The following is a 20703-nucleotide window of genomic DNA, read 5'->3' on the forward strand; positions in this document are numbered from 1 at the left end:
AGCGGGACCATAGAAGCGGAACAACTGGGCAGAAAAGGGGACATAACCGAGGGTTTGTTCAAAAACTTGGAAAAATTAATTTGGGAGCTCAGGATAGGCGATTTGGAGAGGGATTTTCACCGGGGTGTTTTGGGTAAGTGATTCTTACTCGTTTTTTTATTGTTTTCCACGAATATATGCTTAAAATTATCCTTTAAATTCGGATTTGGGGTGGAAAATTGAAGAAATGTTGGAAAAGGTTCTAGACCTAACAATTGAATTTGGATCACGATTTTGATGTCGGATTGTGATAATTTTGATATAGATGAACTCGTGAGAATGTGAGGATTATGTAAATGTAAATTTTACCTTATTATGAGACGTGGGCCCGAGGGGCGTTTTGGTCATTTTACCTAATGTCGTGTATTAGCTTAGAATTTCTTCATAGTATTAGTTACTTGATGTGTTATTTACATTATGCAATTGAATTGAATATATTTGGGCCACTTGAAGTCGAGTAATCGTGGTAAAGACGTGGTGTTGGGTTGATTTTGAGCCGGTTCGAAGTAAGTGGCTTGTCTAACCTTGTGTGGGGGACCTTCCCCATAGGATATGATATATTTCGTAATTGAAATGCCTTGTGCGTGAGGTGACGAGTGAGTACTTGAGCTAATTGTTGAAAATCCGGTTTTACTTTAAGTATTTCAATTGAGTTCCTTTTTCCTACTTATTCTACTTGCGAATTTAGCCTGTTGTAGTTTAGAAAAGCATGTTTAGTTGACTTAATTGCCTATTTGCTTAAACTACTTTAGTTGCATTACGTGAAGCATGTTAGGCTAGAATTAACTGTTTACTTGGTACGAAATTTGCATTTAATTGAGTATTCTTGTGTTGCTTCTATGTGTTTTTAATTTGGGACTACGGGACGACATCCCGGGAGATCCCCTGTAGGTATTTATGATCTGGAATGAGGTGCGGGATACCAAGAGATCCCTGGCTCATACATTGAGGATGCCAAGAGATCTTCAGGATACCAAGAGATCCCTAGCATATATTGAGGATACCAAGAGATCCTCGGGATACTAAGAGATCCCTAGTATATATTGAGGATACCGAGAGATCCTCAGGATACTAAGAGATCCCTAGCATATATTGAGGATACCAAGATATCCTCGGGATACCAAGAGATCCCTAACATATATTGAGGATACCAAGAGATCCTCGGGATACTAAGAGATCCCTAGCATATATTGAGGATACCGAGTGATCCCCGGGATACCAAGATATCCCTAGTACATGTTGAGGATACTAAGAGATCCTCGGGATACTGAGAGATCCCCGGTTACTTTCCTTGTGGTTTGCCTTTATCTCTGTTTCCGTTATTGTACTCTTATTATCCTGTGTAGATTCTTACTATAGATTTTCAATTGTGCTGCTTATCTTATCCTGTCATCTTTATAATTATCTAATCTCAGTAGGGCCCTGACCTTCCTCGTCACTACCCAACTGAGGTTAGTCCTGGAACTTACTGAGTACCGCTATGGTGTACTCATGCCTCTTATACGCATGTTTTTCATGTGCAGATCCAGGTACCTCTACTCTGGCTTACCATTCTTGAGGCGAGGCGATTCTATGGGACTTCAAGGTATATCTGGCGCATCCGCAGAACGAGGAGTCTCCTTCTATTCCTGCATTTTAGTATTTAGCCCTTCTGTACTTTTGTCCTTATTAGACATTCCGGAGTTAGAGCTATGTAGTATTTCCTTTTTCTTTGCTTGTGATTCGTGGGTTTCCGAGTCTTGGATTTGGATATTAGTTTTGAGATTTATATATGGTGTATGCCGAGTGGCGCATTTAAATACTGTTATTGCCTTATTTCTGCCTTTAAATTGTTTTACTTCTGCAAGTTTTGGTTATCTTCCGCAATTTAGACTTACTCAGTCGTAGAGACTAGGTGCCAAATCACGAGGGTTCACGGAGGGCAAATTAGGGTCGTGACACCCGAATTCCCCACCCTCATGAGTCGTGATATCACCTACTAATATGAGCTAGGCAAGCCAATCCTTTAAACTAATTACTTCATTGTCCATTTATTTCTTTTTACAAACGTAAAACGATACCTTAAAAATAGCGAAAATTTAAATTAAGCGGAAGAACATAATAAAATATCTTAAATCTGTATCTATTAGAACTGCTTAAGGCTTAATCACCCAAAACCTGGTATCACAGTACCACATACGGTCTAAAATTGCTAAATACAAGGTCTGAAAATAAAAGTCACACTGTTTCTGAAGCAGAAAGATGAAACAGGAAATAAAAGATAGAGGAGACGTCAGGGCCTGCGAACGCCTGCAGGTCTACCTTGGATCTCCGCATGGACTGAAGGTAGCCTCCAAACTACGGTTCAAGAGCTGCTCCAGGATTTGCGCATAATGCAGAGTGTAGTATCTACACAACCGACCCTATATGCTGGTAAGTGCCTAGTCTAACCTTGGCGAAGTAGTGACGAGGCTAGGACCAGACTACCAAGTAAACATATGTAGTTATATAATATACAGCAGAAAGTAAAGTAGGAATAAACAAGTAAAGATGGGAGGGGAAAAGCATGCTTCGGGTAATAACAAGTATAAACAGAATATCAAGAGAATTATAAAGGAACCAAAATCCAACTGCTAACAAGGATAAGGGAAACAAAGGTAGAATTAAGTTTCATGTATCTCGTTGAAGGCGTGCAACCCGCTCCCATTTCATGTATATCGTGGCAGGCGTGCCACCCGCTCCCATTTCATTTATCTCATGGTAGGCGTGCCACCCGCTCCCATTTCATTTATCCTGTGGCAGTCATGCCATCCGCTCCCATTTCATTTATCTTGTGGCAGGCGTGCCACCCGATCCCAGTTACAAATCAACAACAATCACAAATAATCCCGGCAAGGGAACAAGAGCAATATAACAACATCCCGACAAGGGAACAAGAGCAATATAACAACATCCCAGCAAGGAAACAATAATATTTCAATAACATGTGAAGTGCAATAATTCACAACGGAGTCATTACAATACAAGACTCACAGGCATGCTTGACACCGAAGTATAGATACTCGTCACCATGCCTATATGTCGTACTCCACAATTAGCACGTAGCAAATAATACACAACTCCTAATCCCTCAAGCTAAGGTTAGAGCAAACACTTAGCTCGATTCCACGAACACAATTAACTTTTCAATTACAGGTTTACCCCTTGATTCCACCATCAATTCAATTGTATCTAGTCACAAGTTACTTAATTACATCAATAAACGCTAAATGAATCAATTCGAATGCATGAAAATGAATTTTCCAAAGTTTTGCCCAAAAAGTCAAAAATCGTCCTCGGGCCCACATGGTCAAAACCCAAGGTTCGAACCAAAACCCGATTACCCATTCCCCCACGAACCCAAATATATAATTTGTTTTGAAATCGGACCTCGAGATACCCAATTTTTTGAAAAACCTAGGTTCTACGCAAACATCCAAATTCCCACATGAAAATCATTGATTTTGAGTTGAAATCATGTTAAAAGATGTTAATGATTGAAGAAAACCAGTTTAAAACGACTTACAATTGATTTGAAAGAAGAGTTGTTCTTGAAAAATCGCCCTAGGGAGTTTGTGTTTTGAAAAGATATGAAAAATGGTTGATTTTTGGCTAAGTATAGAAGTTGCAGGTCGTAGATGTGGGAATTGCGAACAGGGGTTCGCAAGCTAAGTTGGGAATTGCGAAATAGGGCTCGTATTTGCGAGCCCTTCAGGAAATTTGGACTTTCGCATTTGCGAAGGGACACTCGCATTTGCGAGATCGGAATTGCGAAGAATTATCTCGCATTTGCGAGGAAGGGCAGGCTTGGGCTGGTTCGCATTTGCGACTAAGCCCTCGCATTTGTGAGCCAGGCTTCACAAAATGCGAAGCCTACAGGCCTGATCACACCAGCAAAATCCTACAATTTTCTAAGTCTAAAAATCACCTCGTGGCCTATCCCAAACTCACCCGAGCCCTCGGGGCTCCAAACCAAACATACACACAACCTCAAAAACATCATACGGACTTATTCGTGTAATCAAATCACCAAAATAATATCATGAATATCGAATTAAACCTCAAAATCAATGAAATTTCTCAAAACTTCTTTAAATATCAAATTTTCCATTTAAGGTCTGAATCACGTCAAATGGATTCCGTTTCTTAGCAAACTTTACCGATAACACATATAAATCATATTGAACATGTACAGGGCTGTGGAGCCGTAATACGGACCCGCTACCACAGGTTTCACATAACATTTCACTTTCATAAACCTTTATATTTTTCAAAAAACAATTTCTTTCAAAAATTCATTTCTCAGACTTGGGACCTCGGAATTCGATTCCGGGTATACGCCCAAGTCCCATATTTTTCCATGGACCCTTCGGGACTGTCAAATCATGGTTCTGGGTCCGTTTACCCAAAATATTATCCGAAGTCAACTTAAATGCATTTTAAGTCAAAATTTCAATATCTTTCATAGATTTTCACATAATAGCTTTTTGGCTACGCGCCCCCGTACCACGCATGCAAATCAAGGTGATACTGAAAGAGGTTTTTAAGGCCTCGGAACATAGAATTTTATTTTAAAACAAGTGATGACCTTTTGGGTCATCACATCTTCCACCTCTAAAATAAACGTTCATCCTCGAATGGACAGAAGAAAGAAGTACCTGAGTTGGGGAAAAGATGAGGATAACGGCTCTGCATATCGAACTTGGACTCCTAGGTCGATGCCTCAGTAGGATTACCTCTCCACTGAACACGAACAGAATGAAAACTCTTTGACCTCAACTGACGAACCTGCCGGTCTAGAATAGGTACCAGCTCCTCCTCATAAGACAAGTCCTTGTCCAACTGGACAGTGCTGAAATCTAACACGTGGGATGGATCGACGTGATACCTCTGAAGCAGGGACACATGAAACACTAGTTGCATGACTGATAAGCTCGGCGGCAACGCAAGTCTATAAGCCACATCTCCCACTCAATCAAGAATCTCAAATGGGCCAATGAACCTAGGGCTAAGCTTTCCCTTCTTCCTAAATCTCATCACACCCTTCATAGGTGACACTCGAAGCAACACCCGCTCACCGACCATGAAAGCCAAATCTCGAACCTTGCGGTCGGCATAGCTCTTTTGCCTATACTGAGCTGTACGAAGCCTATACTGAATAATCCTGACCTTGTACAAGGCATCCTGAACCAGATCTGTACCCAACAACCGAGCATCTCCCGGCTCAAACCATCCAACCGGAGACCGACACCGCCTACCATATAAAGCCTCATAAGGAGCCATCTAAATGCTCGAATGGTAGTTGTTATTGTAGGCAAAATCTGCTAAAGGAAAAAACTGATCCCACAAGCCTCCAAAGTCAATGACAGAAGCTCAGAGCATATCCTCCAAAATCTGAATAGACCGCTCGAACTGCCCGTCTGTCTGAGGATGAAATATTGTGCTCAACTCAACCCGTGTGGCCAACTCTCACGAAACTGCTCTCTAGAAATGCGAGGTAAACTGCGTACCTCCGTCCGAAATAATAGACTCGGGCATACCATGTAGACGAACAATCTGCTAGATACAGATCTCAGCTAACCTCTCAGAAGAATAGGAGACTGCCACAGGAACGAAATGCGCTGACTTGGTCAGCCTTTCAACAATAACCCATACTGCATCAAACATCCTCTAAGTCCATGGGAGTCCAACAACGAAGTCTATAGTGATCCGCTCCCACTTCCACTCAGGAATCTCAATCTTCTGGAACAAACCACCAGGCCTTTGATGCTCACACTTAACCTGCTGACAATTCAAACACCAAGCCACATATGCAATGATATCCTTCATCATTCTCTGCCACCAATAATGCTGCCGCAAATCTTGATACATCTTCGCGGCGTCCAGATGAATAGAGTACCGGGAGCTATGGGCCTCCTCTAAAATCAAATCTCGAAGACCATCTACATTAGGCACACAAACTCGACCCTGCAATCTCAAAAATCCATCATCACGTAAGGTAACTTGCTTGGCAACTCCGTGCTACATTGTATCCCTAAGGACATACAAATGGGGATCATCATACTGTCGATAACGGATACGCTCCAATAAAGAAGAACGAGCGACCGTGCAAGCTAACACACGATTGGGCTAAAAAATATCCAACCTCACGAACTAATTGGCTAAAGCCTGAACATCCAAAGCAAGTGGCCTCTCACCGATCAGAATATAAGCAAGACTGCCCATACTGGCTGACTTCCTACTCAACGCATCGGCCACTACATTGGCCTTTCCTGGATGATATAAGATGGTGATATCATAGTCTTTCAACAACTCCAACCACCTTCTCTACCTAAAATTCAACTCCTTTTGCTAGAACAAATACTGCAGACTCTTGTGATCCGTGAACACCTCACATGTCATTCCATACAGATAATGCCTCCAAATCTTCAACGCATGAACAATGGCTACCAACTCTAAATCATGAACCGGATAGTTCTTCACATGAATCTTCAACTGCCGCGAAGCATAGGCAATGACCTTGCCATCCTACATCAACACTGCACCAAGTCCAATACGAGATGCATCACAATAAACTGTATAATGCCCTAAACTTGTGGGCAATACCAACACCGATAGAGCTGTCTTGAGCTTCTGAAAGCTCGCCTCACACTCATCCGACCATCTATACTGGGCAGCCTTCTGAGTCAACCTAGTCATCGGGGCTGCGATAGATGAAAACCCCTCTACGAACTGACGATAGTAGCCTGCCAACCCTAAGAAACTCCGAATCTCTATAGTTGATGCTGGTCTAGGCCAGTTCTTAACTGCCTCAATCTTCTTCAGATCAACTTGAATACCCTTTGCTAATACAACATGACCTAGGAATGCAACTGAACCCAACTAGAACTCACACTTCGAGAACTTAGCATATAACTGACTATCCCATAAAGTCTGAAGAACCACTCTAAGATGTTGCTCGTGCTCCTCCCGGTTGCGGGAATATATCAAAACATCATCAATGAAGACTATCACAAATGAATCCAAGTAAGGCTTGAACACTCGGTTCATCAAATCCATAAAAGATGCTAGGGCATTCATCAACATGAATGACATTGCTAAGAACTCATAATGCCCGTACCAAGTGCAGAAAGATGTCTTAGGGATATCGGATGCCCTAATTCTTAACTGATAGTAGCCAGATCTCAAATCAATCTACAAAAATACCTTGGCACCCTAAAGTTGATCAAACAAATCATCAATCCTCGGCAATGGATACTTATTATTGATTGTAACCTTGTTCAACTACCGGTAATCAATACACATTCTCATCGATCCGTCCTTCTTCTTAACAGACAACATCGGCTCACCCCACGGTGAAACACTCGGTCTAATGAAACCCTTATCAAGCAAGTCTTACAACTGCTCCTTCAACTCTTTCAACTCAGGCAAGGCCATACGATACAACGAAATAGAAATGGGCTAAGTGCCCAGAGCCAAATCAATGCAAAAGCCAATATCCCTATCGGGTGGCATACCCGGTAGGTCTGAAGGAAATACCTCAGGAAACTCACGAACAACGAGCACAAAATCAATAGAAGGAATCTCAACACTAGAATCACGAACATAGTCCAAATAGGCCAAACACCCCTTCTCGACCATACACGAGCCTTAACATACGAGATAACACTGCAGGTAGAATGACCAGGAGTCCCTCTCCACTCTAAACGAGGTAAACCAGGCAAGGCTAAGGTCATAATCTTGGCATGACAGTCCAACATAGCGTGGTTAGGTGATAACAGTCCATCCCTAATATGACATTGAAATCGACCATGTCCAGAAGAAGCAAATCTACTCGAGTCTCAAGACCTCCAATCACAACTATACATGAATAATGGACTCGATCTACTACAATATAATCACCCACCAATGTAGACTCATAAACAAGAACACTCAAAGAATCACTAGGCATGATCAGATATGGTGCAAAATAAGATGACAAATACAAGTATGTAGACCCTAGATCAAATAACATTGAAGCATCTCTATCACAAACTAGAACCGTACCTGTGATAACTACATCGGAAGCCTCAGCCTCGGGCCTAGCTGGAAGAGCATAACATTAGGGTAGGGGGTCTATCACCCTAAACTACATCTCTGGGACGACCTGCTGCTAGCTGGACTCCACCTCTAGCGGCCTGAGCTCCACCTCTAACACCTCTACCTCCACCACTAGAACCTCTACCCCCACCTCTAGCTGGCTGGGCGGGCTGTGGAACACTTGGTGCCTGAACCATGGCATGGGAACCCTAATGTTGAGAGCTGCTCGATGCTCTAGGGCAATACCTAGAAATGTGCCTCGTGTTGCCACAAGTAAAACAAGCCCTCGGCTGCTGAGGCTGAAGACCCTAGAAACTCTGAAGCGGTGGTGCACTGATAGGAGTTGGTGGTGTATTTTAGGACTGCTGATCATAATATACATCTGAGGACCACGGCCACCTGAAGCACCGTGAGAAACCTAAAGTGCTGACTGGAAAGGCCTAGGAGGGTGGCCTCTACCATATGAATCCCTACCTCCAGACGAGGTACCACTGAATCGGCCTGAATGACGAGGCCTCTTGTCAGACCCCTGACCACCACCCTGCAACAGAACCATCTCAACTATCCGGGCCACATTGACCGCCTCCTATAAAGATATCTCACTCCCATTATCCCTAGCCATCTGAAGATGAATTGGCTGAATAAGTCCATCAATGAACCTCCTCACCCTCTTCCTCTCGGTGGGAAGTATGATAAGAGACTGGTGAGTCAAGCCGATGAATCTGGTCTCATACTGGGTAACAGTCATAGAACCCTGTTGGAGACGCTCAAACTGCCTCCGATAGGTCTCTCTCTAAGTGATGGGGAGAAACTTCTCCAGAATAGCTGTGTAAACTGATACCAAGTTAAAGCTGGCGATCCAACTAGTTTAGCCAAGAAATAATCTCTCCACCAAGTCTTGGCGGATCCAGACAAGCAAAAATAGCAAAATCGACCCCATTGGTCTCAACTATCCCCATGTTCCTGAGAACCTCGTGGTAGCTGTCTAGATAATCCTGGTGATCCTCAAAGGATGTGCCGCTGAAAGTAGTAGTGAAGAGCTTGGTGAACCTGTCCAATCTCCACAAAGCATCGGCAGACATAGCTGCTCCATTACCGATCTGAGCTACCATACTCGACTGAAATGTTCCAACTGGCTAAACTACTGGAGTCTGGAACTGGGGTGCTACTTGCTCCCGGGTACGAGTAGCAGGAGTCTGGGCTCCTCCTCCAGCCTGAGAGATGGCTGGTGCTACATGAAGCAAGCCTGCCTGGGTGATGCTCTCCATAAGGCCCACTAGACGGACCAGAGCATCCTGGAACACTGGGGTAGTAATAAACCCCTCTAGGACCTGAGCTGGGCCCACCGGAGCTGCTAGACCCTATTCATCAAAGTCAACCTGAGGCTCCGCTGCTGGTGCTGCTACTCTGGGCTGAGCTCTGCTCCTACCTCGGCCTCTAACATGCCTCGAACTCGCCCTCTGCCCCTCGTGGGAGCAGCTACTAGGGGCTCGGGCTGCTGGTCAGTGGATGAGGAAGCGTGTGTTCTCGCCATCTTCGAAAGAGCAGAATATAATTTCAATTAGCATTGAGAAACCAAACCGTACGACAGGAAAGAATAAATGTGAAGTTTTTTTCCTAATTTTGTAGCCTCTGGGGGATAAATACAGACGTCTCCATACCGATCCCTCAGACTCTACTAAGCTTGTCTATGAACTGTGAGACCCATGTAACCTAGAGGTCTGATACCAACTTTTCACGACCGGGATTCCCCACCCTCGGGACTCGTAATGACGCCTACTAATATGAGCTAGACAAGCCAATCCTTTAAATTAATTACTTCATTATCCATTTATTTCTTTTTTCAAACGTAAAGCGATAACGTAAAAATAGCGAAAATTTAAATTAAACGGACGAAAACAATAAAATATCTGAAATCTATATCTATTACAACTGCTTAAGCCTTAATCACCCCAAACCTGGTGTCATAGTACCACAGACGGTCTAAGACTGCTAAATACAAGGTCTGAAAATAAAAGACACACTATTTCTGAAGCAGAAAGATGAAACAGGAAATAAAAGATAGAGGAGACGCCAGGGCCTGCGAACGCCTGCAGGTCTACCTTGGATCTCCGCGTGGACTGAAGGTAGCCTCCAACTACGGTCTAAGAGTTGCTACGGGATCTGCACATAGTACAGAGTGTAGTATTAGCACAACCAACCCCATGTGCTGGTAAATGCCTAGTCTAACCTCGGCGAAGTAGTGTGAGGCTAGGACCAGACTACCAAGTAAACCTATGTAGTTATATAATATACAGCGGAAAGTAAAGAAGGAATAAACAAGTAAAGATGGGAGGGGAAAAGCATGCTTCGGGGAATAATAGGTATAAACAGAATATCAAGAGAATTATAAAGGAACCGAAATCCAACTGCTAACAAGGATAAGGGAAACAAAGGCAGAATTCACTTTCATTTCACATCTTGTTGCAGGCGTGCAACTCGCTCCCATTTTACGTATCTCGTTGCAGGCGTGCAACCCGCTCCCATTTCATGTATCTCGTGGCAGGCGTGCCACCTGCTTGCATTTCATGTATCTCGTGGCAGGCGTGCCACTCGCTCCCATTTTATTTACCTTGTGGCAGGCGTGCCACCCGCTCCCATTTTATTTATCTTGTGGCAGGCGTACCACCCGATCCCAGTTACAAATCAACAACAATCACAAAGAATCCCGGCAAGGGAACAAGAGCAATATAACATCCCGACAAGGGAACAAATGCAATATAACAACATTCCGGTAAGGGAACAAGAGCAGTATAACAATATTCTGGCAAGGAAACAATAATATTTCAATAACATGTGAAGTGCAATAATTCACAACGGAGTCATAACATTTACAATACAACGTACTCCACAATTAGCACGTAGCGAATAAGACACAACTCCTAATCCCTCAAGCTAAGGTTAGACCAAACACTTACCTCGATGCCACAAACACAATTCACGTTTCAATTATAGCTTTACCCCTTGATTCCACCATCAATTCGCTCGTATCTAGTCACAAGTTACTTAATAACATTAATAAACGCTAAATGAATCAATTCGAATGCATGAAAATGAATTTTCCAAAGTTTTGCCTAAAAAGTCAAAAATTGCCCCCAGGCCCACATGGTCAAAACCTGAGGTTCGAACCAAACCCGATTACCCATTCCCCCACGAACCCAAATATATAATTTGTTTTGAAATCGGACCTCAAATCGAGGTCCAAATTTCCAATTTTTTTAAAAACCTAGGTTCTACCCAAAACACCCAAATTCCCCCATGAAAATCATTGATTTTGATTTGAAATCATGTTAAAAGATGTTAATAATTGAAGGAAACTAGTTAAAAACGACGTACAATTGATTTGAAAGAAGAGCTGTTCTTGAAAAATCGCCCTACTGAGTTTGTGTTTTGAAAAGATGTGAAAAATGGTTGATTTTCAGCTAAGTATAGAAGTTGCAGGTCGCAGATATGGGAATTGCGAACATGGGTTCGCAATTGGGAACCCCGACCCCTACTAAGTTGGGAATTGCGAAATAGGGCTCGCATTTGCGAACCCTTCAGGAAATTTGGACTTTCGGATTTGCGAAGGGACACTCGCATTTGCGAGGTCGAAATTGCGAAGATTATCTCGCATTTGCGAGGAAGGGCAGCCCTGGGCTGGTTCGTATTTGCGAGCCAGGCTTCGCAAATGAGAAGTCTGCAGGCCTGATCATACCAGCAAAAATCCTGCAATTTTCTAAGTCTAAAATTCTATCCCGTGGCCTATCCAAAACTCACCCGAGCCCTCGGGGTTCCAAACCAAACATACACACAACCTCAAAAACATCCTACGGACTTATTCGTGTAATCAAATCACCAAAATAACATCATGAATATCGAATTAAACTTCAAAATCAATGAAATTTCTCAAAACTTCTTTAAATATCAAATTTTGCATTTAAGGTCTGAATCACGTCAAATGGATTCCGTTTCTTACCAAACTTTACCGACAACACATATAAATCATATTGAACCTGTACCGGGATCCAGAGCCATAACACGGGCCCGATACCATATGTTTCACATAACATTTCACTTTCACAAACCTTTAAATTTTTCAGAAAACAATTTTTTTCAAAAATTCATTTCTCGGACTTGGGACCTCGGAATTCGATTCTGGACATACGTCCAAGTCCCATATTTTTCCACGGACCCTCCAGGACCGTCAAATCATGGGTCCGAGTCCGTTTACCTAAAACATTGACCGAAGTCAACTTAAATGTATTTTAAGTCAAAGTTTCAATATTTTTCACAGATTATCACATAATATCTTTCCAGCTACGCGCTCGGACCACGCACGCAAATCGAGGTGATACTGAAGAGGTTTCTAAGATCTCGGATCATAGAATTTTATTTTAAAACAAGTGATGAAAGGTCATCACACATTGAAAAACCAATTCTGACCAGATCAATAACGCAGGTATACGGTCTTCTTTCTAGTTTAAATGACATAATCTTCTTTTTAATGGTGTAAATATTAACACTTCTTTCTTCTGACATGCTTTTAAATTTCTAAACAACTAACTTTACACTTTTAATTTTACTTTAAATGAAAATATTTTATAACACTCAAATGTTGTGGTATATTTAAGGCCAAATGGGGTGGACGACTTTGAGATGTTACCTAAAGGTTTAAAAATACCCTTCATTCATTTATTGGGCTAAAAATACCCGTCTATTCGCCTTTTTGGTTCACTTATGCCCTTTGACCATTAGGTCAATGCTGAATTAAAGATAATTTCTTAAAAAAGATATTTTGCAAAATATTTTCGTTTTTTTAAATTAATGCACCAGTAGTCCACTAATTTAGAAAAGTCTTCTTCTTCTTTTTTCATTTTTTTTTTAGTTCTTTTAAAGCATTGTTTTTTGTAAAAACTGAAAATAAATTATAAAATAAAAAAAATATTTTTTATAAAATAAATTCGTTTTTTAAAAACTTTAAAAATTATTTTCAAAAAAATATTTTTGTTTGAAAAATATTTTTTTTTCATTTTTTTAGTTTGTTTAAACCATTTTTTTTTGTACAAACTGGAAAAACAAATTTGTAAAAAATGAAAACAACATTGTAAAAACTGAAAAAATATTTTCATTTTTTTAAAAAAATGTTTTTTTTTAAAAGCTGAAATGTTTTTAAAAAAAAACTGAAAAAAAATATTTTTCAAAAAACGAAAAATATTTTGTTGAAAATATTTTTATTAAAAACAATTTTTTTTTTTGTTTTTACAAAATTTTTTCAGTCTTACAAAAAAAAATGCCTTAAAAAAACTAATTTTTTTTTTTGTAAAAACTGAATTGATTTTTGTAAAAGCTGAAAAAAAATAAAAGAAGAAGTCTATACTAAATTAGTGGACTACTGGTGCGTTAGTTTAAAAAAACGAAAATATTTTTTTTAAGTAATTATTTTTAATTCAGCATTGGCCTAACGGTCAAATGGCATAAGTGACCAAAAAAAGTGGATGAAGAGATATTTTTAAATCTTTTCCAAATTTTTAGGGGCATTTTGAACCCTTTTCCACTTCCAAAATTGTGAAATACAAACAAATAGCCCACTTCTGCATGTCACTTTAGTTAACACGTTAACATTCAAATGAGGAACCTGTGTTCATATATTTCCAAAAAGAATATAATAGGGGCATTCCGAGAATCGAACTCGGGACCTCTCGCACCCAAAGCGAGAATCATACCACTAGACCAAATGCCCTCCTATGTGTGTTGCCTGCATTGCATTTGATTAGATACTTTAGATTATCGAAATTCGTTGGCGCTGGTTCAACTTCGCATCTCACCTTGATGTTAGAAGTTCGCCAAATTCTTACATTGGATCATTAAAATTTAGACGTCATTGGATACTAATGGAATTCCAACGTTATTATTTAGCTAAATATCTAGTATTATGACCTATAGCATTGTGATTGGGAGAAATGGAACAAAAGAATGACTCGTCCTAAGAAAACAACTCTAAGCTTAAGCCTTCGTAGCTTCTTTTGTCATTTTAACATGGATTTCTATCATGCACAACGATGACAGGTACTCTAATCCATATTGGTACATGTATTGGTTATGAAAAAGAGTTACACGTGGAATATTAGACTGCTGACATGGCATAACGCGTAGAATAATGATACAACAACACTTGGCAGTTTTATTTGACAGAGCAAGAAAAGACACGGGAAGAAACACCCACGAGACAATATCCGGTCTAGCAGCTGGCAAAGAATGAATAAATAGTAGAAAGAAGGAAAAATACATGGATCGGAAAAAAAATAAGGAAGGAGAATCATAACAAATGTAAGGCATTTATAGCAATAAATACATCGGTTATGAGAATCCAAAATAATGGGCAATCAATATCATTAATACCTATAATTAGTTCAAATTATGGGAAAAACCGTTACTATTGTACATTCTTATATAAGGGCACATGAAATTCTATTTGTAAGGACACATCTAAGACAATATTGAAATATACACTTTACTTTTTTGCTTTTTCGAAATTTTTCTGCGTTGACCCTGCAATCAATTATTCTTTAGTTATTATTATTATTATTATTATTATTATTATTATTATTATTATTCTTTGTGTTTAGAAAGTGGAGTAAAAGTTGGTTATCAGTAACCCATTTTCTTCTAAAATTAGGCTTTGACCAAAAGACATATTTTTTGTTAAATAAATTGGTTCCGTTACCAGGAATCTGATAATCTTTTTACTTTCCAAATTCACTTTTCTGTCAAAAAATCATGTCGACTGCCAATGACAACAACCAACTGAACCAATAGGAGGGTGGAACTCCAATCCCTTCACCTCAAAATTCTCCTCGACAATCTGGAGAGGGGACGCCTCAAAAATCAACATCACACATGAATGATCAACAAGGGGACGAGCAAACTGCAGAGGACACATTGAAATAACTAATTGCGGAACACGTCAACAATGCTCTTTAAACTTTTATCAGTGGATTGGCAACTGTGCCACCAACTCCACCAAAAAACAACACTGCAACCATAGAAAAACCACGCTCAGGACTTGCTAATTCGGGAAGCGGAGGAACTCCCAGCGAATCTCGCGATGGAAGGTCAGGTACACCTAATACTTCTGATTTACAAATTTTAGTACTAACGTCACAGAATCAGCTCAAGGAGAAGAACGATTGCATAGAACAAATACCTGGTGTGCCACTCATGATTAAATGAGTGGATATTGACAAATATTCACAACGGCCTTGGAAGCCAAGTGCAGTTCCCTTGCCGATTCCAAATAAGTTTAAAATCCCCGATATTCTGAAGTATGATAGAACAACCGATCCACGAGATCATGTAACTGCGTTTACAATTGACATGAAAGGCAATGATTTAACTAAGCAAGAAATTGAGTCAGTGCTAGCAAAACAATTTGGCGAAAAACTCACAAAAGGAGCACTAACATGGTATTCTCTTTTACTAGAAAATTCTATTGATTCTTTTGCTGAGCTTGCAGATTCATTTATAAAAGTACATTCGGGAGATCAAAAAGTTGAGAAGAGGATGGAATACATCTTCAAAATAAAACAAGGAGATACAGAGCTACTCAGGGAATTTGTGGAGAGATTTCAGTGTGAAAGGAAGATGTTACCGTGGGTACCTGATAATTGGGAGGCCATGGCGTTTGTAAGTAAATTAAATAAAAAAAGCTCAGAAGCCACGAGAAGACTCAGGGAAAGCTTATGAGAATTCTCGGCAACAACTTGGAATGATGTTTACAACAGGTACAGTACGAAGCTGCGGATAGAAGAAGACACTATCACTCGGTCACGGGGTGATGAAAGAACAAGTTCGAGGTGACCAGAAACCGAAAAAGGTCCAGTAGTAACATGCATGAACCTTACATGGGACCTTCAGGATAGGATTCAAGTTCTAAATAAGAAAATCCAAGGTATGGTTCTAGATCGAGGGATAGAGATGCGGGTTCATCATCTAAGTTCAGAAAAGAGCGAGATGCACGGGACATCAATGTTAATACAAAGGCAAAGATTGGTGATTACAGTTTCAATATCAGCACTTCTGAGTTGGTAGCTGTTTTAAGAAGTATGGGAGATAAGGTGCGGTGGCCAAAAGAAATGAGATCGAACCCTAGCAGAAGAAATCTAGATTTCTGGTGCGAGTTTCATAACGACCACGGTCATAAAACAACAAATTGTAGACTGCTACAGGGTGAAATTGAGCATTTGTTTAAACAAGGTTATTAAACTAACTTGTTCAGTAAAAAGGGTAAGCAAATGTATATGAAGAATAGACAAGAACCTCCAAAACCTCAATCACCAAAAAAGGACAGTTAATGTGATAAGCAGCGGTGAGGAGGTCAACAGTGTGGCATATACGGCTGCAAAAAAGACGTCAAAAGTCATGGTTACCCACGGAAAGTGAGTTCACCAAGTTTTGGAAGAAGAGAGTATAACATTTGATGATGCAGATGGCGTGATGATCCCTCACAATAATGTACTGGTAATATCTTTACTTGTACATGATACTAAAGTGGAACGAGTTTTGATTGATGCAGGTAGCTCTGTAAATATCATTCTTTTGAGGGTGGTAAACGAGATACAAGCTGATGACAAAATAGTACCCAAAGCATGTACCTTATCTGGATTCGACAATTCAAGCACTGTTACAAAAGGGGAAAGAGCGCTTACCAAATTTCCAGAAGGAGTTGTCAAAAGATACGAAATTTCAAGTGATAGATACGGATATGGCGTATAATATGATTCTCGGAAGACCTTGGATTCATGATATGGATGTTGTTCCATCTACTTTACATCAAGTTATTAAGTTCCCTTCAGAATGGGGGATTAGATAAATTCGTGGTAAGTATCAATTCAATGGTGGATTCGAGCATAACGAACGATGGTGCAGACAAAAAATAGCAATTACATTCAATTGAGGATTTAGAAACACAAACCTCAACTAAAGGTGGGCAAACGAGCACAGATTCAAGGCCTGATACCATTCAAGAGCCAGAAGAGAATGAAACATCAAAACAACAATAGAAGAACTCAAAGTAGTAGTGCTGTTTATACATTGGCTAGATATAAAAGTTTACATCAGAACGAACCTGAGCATAGAAATGAAAGGTAAGCTAATTGAATTTTTAAAAGCTAACGCAGACTGCTTTCATTCAGATATGACAAGTATACCACCGGGGGTGATGAACTACAAGCTAAATAAAGATCCATTGTATCTACCTATCAAACAGAAGAAAAAGAAGCAATGATCCTTAAAAAATCAGGTGATCCTAGATGAGGTACAAAAACTTTTAAAAATTGGGTCCATACGAGAGGTAAAATATCCTAACTGGCTAGCTAATACTGTAGTAGTACCAAAAAAGAATGGGAAATGGCGAGTTTGTATAGATTATACCGACTTGAATAAAGCTTGCCCTAAAGACTCATTTCCTTTACCGCATATAGATCAACTAATTGATTCTACTACAGGACATGACTTGTAGAGTTTTTTAGATGCCTTCCAGGATATAATCAGATAAAGATGGATCCTTTAGATGAGAAAAAAAACTTCCTTTATCACAGATAGGAGGACTTACTATTATAAAGTCATGCCTTTCGGACTAAAGAATGCTGGAGCCACGTACCAGAGATTGGTAACTAAAATGTTTCAAGAACACCTAGGAAAAACTATGGAAGTCTACATCTATGACATGCTAGTAAAGTCAGCACAGGCGGGGGATCATATCCAACATTTGTTAGATACTTTTCAGATTCTCCGCAAGTTCAATATGAAGTTAAATCCCGAAAAATGTGCCTTTGGTGTGTCTTCATGTAAGTTTTTAGGTTTCCTTGTTTCTAAACGAGGTGTAGAAGTAAACCCTGAACAGATAAAATCCATTGTATAAATACCATACATACTCTAAATCTTCAGAGAAAAGTTTTAAGTTCTTTTCAGTGTTGAAAAAGCAAAACCGATTTGAATGGATTGAGGAATGTCAACAAGCACACAAAAATCTAAAAGCATATTTGTCAAATCCACTGTTGCTGGCTAAACTGAAGGATGGAGAAAGACTACTCATCTATCTCGCTGTATCCGAAATAGCGGTAAGTGTAGTGTTAGTACGTGAAAACAAAGGAAAACCGCCTCCAATCTATTATGTTAGCAAATCTTTATTGGATGCTGAAACTCGATATCCTCATTTAGAAAAACTTGATTTAGCACTAGTTATGACATCTAGAAAGTTGAGGCCTTATTTTCTATGTCACCCTATCTCTGTAGTGACCGCTTATCCCTTAAGGAATATATTGCATAAGCAAGAACTGTCAGGTAGGTTAGCCAAATGGGCTATAAAACTCAGTGAATATGATATCATGTACCAACCTAGAGCTGCGATAAAATCACAGGTTTTAGCATATTTGTGGCTGACTTCAGCCCAGGGATAGTTCCTGAAGCAGAAAAGGAATTACAGGTATTCACCGGATCTAATCCGGGTAGTTGGACCCTATTTAATGATGGCTCCTCAAATTGTAAAGGAGTGGGTTTAGGCATTGTTCTACTCTCACCTTCAGGAGAAACCATAAGGCAGGTAATAAAGTGTCATTTACTAACAATGAAGCAGAATATGAAGCTGTAATTACAGGTCTAGAATTTACACGAGAACTAGGAATGGAGCAGATCATAATAAAAAATGACTCGCAACTTGTTAGTAATCAAATATAGGGGACTTATATAGTTAGAGAGGCGCGGATGCAGCAATATTTGGAAAAGACACGAGAATTAATCAAACAATTCCAATCGTGGAAAATTGTGCAAATACCCAAGGAGGAAAATGCAGAAGCAGAGGCATTGGCTAATCTCGCATCTGTTGCAGAAGTAACAAATGAAGAAAATGCTACCGTAATACATTTGTTTCATTCAGCACTCCATCAAGATAAAAATGAGGTAAATTTCAATAATTTAGATTGGGATTGGAGAAACGAGTTCGTTAATTTCTTCCAGTATAGGAGTTTACATGAAGATAAGCAAAAGGCTCAGTCACTTCAAAGAAAAGCTGCCTGTTATTATTTGGTTTGTGGCAACCTATATCGAAAGATGTTCGGAGGGCCTTTAACAAGATGTCTCGGACCTTCTCAGATAGAATATGTGATGAGAGAAGTACATGAGAGACACTGTGGAAATCATGCAGGAGGAAGATCTTTGAAAAAAACTTTAATTAGAGCAGGATATTGTTGGCCAAAAATGGAAGAAGATGCAAAAAGTTTTGTGGCCAAGTGTGACAAATGCCAATGATATGACAACAATATACATCGCCCAACGGTGCTATTACATCCGGTTATTTCATAGTAGCTTTTTATGAAATGGGGGATGGATATCGTGGGTCCATTACACAAGCTAAAGGAAAGGTATGATTTTTATGAGTATTAACAGATTATTTTACCATGTGGGTAGAAGCAGGTGCCTTCAAACAAGTGCGGGAAAAAGAAGTCAGGGACTTTGTTTGGAGAAATATCATATGCCGGTTTGGAGTTCCAAAATAAATCGTATGTGATAATGGCCCACAATTCATAGGTGTGAAAATCACAGAATTCTTTCAGAGTTGGCAGATTAAAAGGATAACTTCAACATCTTACCATCCTGTGGCTAATGGACAATCCGAATCGACCAACAAAGTTATTATTAATAACTTGAAGAAACGATTAGAGGAGTCAAAAGGTAAGTTGCCAAAAGTGTTACCAGGAGTCCTATGGGCTTATCGAACGATAACAAAAATAGGTACGGAAGAGACTCCATTCTAAATTGTGTATGGTACTGAAGCATTAATTCCAGTTGAAATAGGTGAACCAAGTACAAGATATACCCAAGCGATTGAAGACTCAAATGAGGAAGAGATGCAAATAAATCTATATTTGCTTGAAGAAAGAAGGGAAGCAGCTTTAATAAGGATGGCAGCGCAGAAACAAATTATTGAGCGATATTTTAATTGGAAAGCTCATCTTAGATATTTCAAGATTGGGGACTTCATCCTCAAAAAAGTTTTTCAATCGACAAAAGCAGCCAATGCATGAAAGTTGTGTCCAAATTGGGAAATTCGAGTCATTGCTGGAAAGGGTGCATATGAGTTAGAAACAACAGAAGGCAAAGTACTCCCATCAAATTGGAATGCTATTCATTTAAAAAGTATTACTTCTGAGCAAAGGAAGAACCCCCAGTCAAGTATCATTCGTGCATGGTTTAGTTTTATTCCTTTTTAATCATACTAACCATTTAGATGATAGGCACAAAGCTAGCCCACACCAAATGATGATATTAGACCTGAAAGGCACGCGGGATACAAAATTATTTTCGATCTGGGTTACAATCTTTCTGATGGAAATAAAATGGGTTAAGTAGTCATCATCTAAAAATTTACCCCTGAGTCCCGTATGTATTTTCTTTTTCAGGAAATGGATCAAATGGAAGGAATAATCAAGTGCTCGAGATTTCATACTTTAAAGCTCTAACACTTGGGGGACTATAGATATGAAGGCAAAG

At 39.8% G+C, this 20703-nt stretch overlaps 1 non-coding gene across 1 annotated transcript; it reads right to left on the bottom strand.

The window, feature by feature from the left end:
• Positions 1-13825: 13825 nt before the first annotated feature.
• TRNAP-UGG (transfer RNA proline (anticodon UGG)) lies at positions 13826-13897 on the bottom strand. Its single transcript has one exon. It is a non-coding gene; the product is annotated as a tRNA-Pro (tRNA).
• Between the last annotated feature and the right edge of the window lie 6806 nt (positions 13898-20703).

Source organism: Nicotiana tabacum, chromosome 20, assembly GCF_000715075.1.
Source record: "Nicotiana tabacum cultivar K326 chromosome 20, ASM71507v2, whole genome shotgun sequence".
In the NCBI taxonomy this organism is placed as follows: domain Eukaryota; kingdom Viridiplantae; phylum Streptophyta; class Magnoliopsida; order Solanales; family Solanaceae; genus Nicotiana; species Nicotiana tabacum.